The sequence below is a fragment of the Trichechus manatus genome, unplaced genomic scaffold, assembly GCF_000243295.1.
Source record: "Trichechus manatus latirostris isolate Lorelei unplaced genomic scaffold, TriManLat1.0 scaffold00037, whole genome shotgun sequence".
In the NCBI taxonomy this organism is placed as follows: Eukaryota; Metazoa; Chordata; class Mammalia; order Sirenia; family Trichechidae; genus Trichechus; species Trichechus manatus.
The window spans coordinates 9,679,875-9,684,999 of NW_004443973.1; positions in this window are offsets into that span (position 1 = coordinate 9,679,875).

The window sequence follows — 5,125 nt, forward strand, 5'->3', positions numbered from 1 at the left end:
CAGGCCCATAAAACAAAATGAGACTAAAGGGGCACACCATCCCAGGTGCAAGGACTAGAAGGCAGGAGGGGACAGGAAAACTGTTAATAGGGAACCCAAGTTCGAGAAGGGGAGACTGTTGACGTGTTGTGGGGTTGGCAACCAATGTCACCAAACAATATATGTACTAATTGTTTAATGATAAGCTAGTTTGTTCTGTAAAACTTCATCTAAAGTACAATTAAAAAAAATTAAAAAGAAAGCCTATGGCTTCTGCCTTGGGCACCCTCTCTGGCTCCCTCACTCTGAGAGAAAACATATCACTGTGTGAGCTGCCCTAAAGAGCCACCCATATGACAAGGAACTTTGACCAACAGTCAGAGAGGACCTGAGGCCTGCCAATAGCTACGTGAGTGAGCTTGAAAGCAGACTCTCCCCTGGTCAAGCCTTGAGATGACTGGGTCCTGGCCAACTCCTTGATGGGAGCTTGTGAGAAACCCTGAGCCAAAAGCACTCAGCTAAGCTGTGCCCAAGTAGCCCTGGTGGTGCAATGGTTACAAGGTTGGCTGCTAACTGGAAGGGCAGTGGTTTGAACTCACCAGCCACTCCGTGGGAGAAAACACCTGGCAATCTGCTCTTGTAAAAAATTAAAACCAAAAACCAAACCCATTGCCATCAAACTGATTCCAACTCATAGCGACCCTATAGGACAGAGTAGAACTGTCCCATAGGGTTTCCAAGACTGTTTACAGAAGCAGAGTGCCACATCTTTCTCCTACAGAGCTGCTGGTGGGTTCAAACCACCAACCTTTCGGTCAGCAGCTAAGTGCTTAACCACTGCACCACCAGGGCTCCTGCTCCATAAAGGTTACAACCTAGAAAACCCTATGGGGTAGTTCTACTCTGCCCCGTATGGTCCCTATAGTCAGAATCTACTGGATGGCACACAGCAACAACAACAAAGCTGTGCCCAGATTCCTAACCCATAGAAACGATGAGATAATAAATGTGTGTAGTTTCAAACCACTAAATTTTGGAATCATTTGTTACATACTGTCTTAGTTTCCTTGTGCTGCTATAACAAAAATACCACAAGTGGGTGGCTTTAAAGAACAGAAATTTATTATCTCACGATTCTAGTGGCTAGAAGTTTAAACGAAGGTAAAGGCTGTGTCGATTCCTTCTGAGTCTCTGACACGGCAACTGTTCTATGCCTCTCTCCTCGCTTCTAGCCTGATACGAAAACCAAACCAGTGATGTGGAGTCAATTCCCACTCAAAGCGACCCTACAGGACAGGGTTGAACTGCTGTGTAGGGTTTCCAAGGCTGTAAATCTTTACAGACGCAGATTGCCATATCTTTCTCCTACAGAGCAGCTGGTGGGTTCGACCCACTGACCTTTCAGTTAGCAGCTGAGAACTAACCACTGTGCCACCAAGTCTAGCAGCTACCCAAAATCCTTGGCATTCCTGGGCTTGTAGATTCATCTGTCTCCATCCACACATGTCCATCTTCTTCTGTGTATTGTTGTGGAATTATAATTAAAAACAAAATCTGCTCCCAAACCTGAAAACCTCTCCACAAAGGCAGAAGAGAGAGAAAATAGTTTTCTTATTGCATAAACATTAAACCAGAATGGGATGCATCATAGGCAATCTGCTAAAGAGATTGCAAAGACAGAAAGGAACCTGACCCCTCTATATAGCCAAGCAGATGCAACCCATGACATAGATGTTCTCCAGGTAAAGGATAACTAGTCCTCAAATAAGAAGCTTGACAGCACATTTGTCACATATTGTTTGTCTTACATTCACTGGTTATAAGGATACCCACCAGTGTTTGTTAATGGCCAGAGGAAAAATAAGCTCTTGATATCTTTATGACAGGAGGTGGTTTTACAGCTTGGAGCCAGCTGAAGTTAGGCTCTTACCCTCCCACAGAAATTGAGAGACGGAGGAGCTACTTCCTTACTAATTACATTTGAAAAAAGATGGCTCCCAGGTCCCTGAGGAAACATCCCTGGGTCGTAAAACTGGTAAGAAGTTTATCTAGCCATTCAAGAGGATTTCTCAAAAGAGGCAAAGAAAGAATTTACAATTACAAGGCTTCTAAAGTAAATGCTCTAAGAAAAAGGGAAAGTGGGGGCTCTTTCCCTTTTCGCATCAGGGAAAATTATATATATATTTTTTCTTCTCAATTTGCATTTATGTTTACAGTATCTGTGTCTGCTCTGCTGTTTTCATAAAGTATCATTCAAAAGAGATTAGGATTAAGACCCACTCTACTCCCGTGTGACCCTCTATTTCCAAACAGGTACACGTACAGGGGTGAGGGCTTCAACGTATCTTATGGGGACACAATTCTATCCATAACACATAGCAACAGAGCACTAACACAAGGAGGTACTATTATTATCATCCTCATTTTAGAGACGCAGAAACTAAGGTTTAGCCACCTGTCCAGGTCACACAGTTAAACGAAAAAGCCAAGATTGGTCGCCAGGTGACATGACTGAAAGCCCATGTGCTTAACCACTACACACACAGCCTCCTGATGAGTTCTGGCTGTACAAGTGGCCTCTAGATGCTGAGAGAAGCCCCTTGATAACAGCCAGCAAGGAAATGGGTACATCAGTCTGACAATGGCAAGGAACTTTCATTCTGCCAATGAACTGAATGACGTTGAAAGTTAATTTCCCCCGAGAACTTCCGGAAGAGAACTCAGCCTAAGTGGCACCTTGATTTTAGCCTTGTGATACGTACCGCAGAGAACCCAGCTATGCTATGCCCAGACTTCTGACCTACAGGACTGTGAGATAATAAACTGGTGGTGTTTTAAGCCACTAAATGTATGGAATTTGCTATGCAGCAATAGAAAACTAAATTAATATTAGGCTTTCAATAAATATTGAAATTTAAAAAAATAAGAATACATAGGAAAAAAATGGTAAAAATATATACCCTACTATTAACAGTGGTTATCTCTGAAGAATAGAATTGCAGACTTTTCATGACCCAAAGAGGGACGTGCTACACTCCCACATGCATCACTGTCTTTCACCAACCAGGAAGCCCATGGAGCTTTCACATCAGAGTTTTTTTATTGGGTCCTCATTATGTAGGTATAATTGATTGAATCAGTCTACCTCCCCTGAGGTCTGGCGGATGTCTCATGGTGGGTCTTTCTGGCCTGGCCAATCTCCACCGAAGAGTCATCTCATTAGCATAAACCCTCAGGCATGATCTGGAGCCTTATAGATAAAAGACACTTCAATCACTGCGAAGATTCCAAGGTTTTATAGATTATCTTCAGGAACCAATGACAAAGAACAAATTCTTTGGGTAAACCTAATTTCTCTATCCCACAGGAATGATTCAAAATAATGGACAATTAGAACACCATTTATTTTTGGCTTTTAATATTGAAATTATGTGGGAGGGGCATGTATTTTACCTTCCTAATATTCTTCTGTGTATATTAATCCAAAAACTCACATGGATCCCTGAAAGACATAAATCCAAGAGAGTTCTTGACCCAACAAATATTTAATTAATCCCTTATAAAGTGCCAGGGGCTTGGCTGGACGTTGGTAAGTTAAAGACAAACAAAGACCCCTGTTCTACTGTGTGCCAATACTCTGTTAATCTTTGGAAGAATTATCCCATTTAATCCTTACAACTATCCTAGGAGGTAGAACTACTGTGTCTCTATTTTACTGGAGCAGAAACTGAGGTTTAGAGAGCTAGCAAGGAAATCAGGCAGCTCCTGGGCTTAACATCCATGCCCCACTGTGATCAATTGCTATTGATTTATTTTCAGGTCTGGAAATCTTGATATATTGATATTTGAAATCACTTGCCTTCATTTTATATAAGACATAATAGTTGTATATTACCATAGAAATGGTTTAAAAAGAAAGGCAAATATATAATGAACCTTAGAATGATGGGCACATTTTGGGACAAAAATTTGTCAATGGGAAGAGTTTACCTATGTTATAAAATCTTTTTCCCAGAAGGGTTATTGTATCTGTTAAAAGCACGTACAGATACAAGTGTGCACATGGGAATTGTTAGGGAGCAGAGAAAGCATGGAGTCAAGGATGAACCTCCTCCTCAGCCTAAGATATCAAGTCTGAAGTGCATATATTCACCCCTTTTCTGCTTTTATTCAAGGGGACACATAGCCTTGGTATTTTAACTATATGATTAAAGGGTTATTATACTGATCATAACTTTTTGTTGCTTTTTTTCAAATGCACACATTCTACTGTGTTGTCTTAATGTTAACTTTTCTTTGGGGTCTGGAAGTGGAAGCCTTCAGAGCTGGTCAGTCTTGTGAACACTGGTTGGCCTCAGATTTCTCCCAATTTTTGCTGTTGATCACACGGAAGGTCATATTTGAGGATGTAGGTGGCTGATGATAAATCCATCCCCACTAATAGCAAAACGACTCAAAGATTCCCTACCAATAAGGGGATCTTTCCAGGGAAAAGGCAGCACGTTGTCTCCACACAGCTGGGGGGAAGAGATGCCTGTGGACCTTGGGCCTCTTTGGATGCCACGCATGTGACCCACCAGAGGGGGAGGGCGGGAAGGAAGTAGCTTTTACACCATTTTAAAAAAAGAAGTTGAATTTAAAGTGTCTCAAAACTGTACCCTCTCTTCTGTGAACAGGGGAAGGTAATGGGAAAGGCTTTCCCTGTGAGCAGGGGAAGAGGGACCCCCCAGCCTCCTACCAACCCGTTCCCTCCACGATCCTGTGGGAACCCAGGCTGTGGGCGCAAAGCCTCAGCACCAGGCAGGGAGGGTGGCCGCCCCGAGCACAGGGCGAAGGCCCGCGGCGGCAGCGGCCTCGCGCGCGTCCACATGTGGCGGGGCCGCCGGGGGGTGGCGGGGAGCCGAGGGGGAGGGTTTACATCACCGCGAAGTTCCCGGATGGTCGCAGCCTCCGGGCGCTGAGCGCTTTTCCTGCTGCCCGGTTCAACACTCACAAACTGAGAGAGAAGTTTCCCGGAAAAAATGCCCGGCGCGCAGCGGGGCAGGGGAGCCGCCCGAAGCCTCTGCGCGGTAAGGACCCGCCGCCACCGCCGGGGGCGGGGTTCCGGGGTCTCGGACGGCGCTTGTGGAGACCCCGCGGCCGCCGG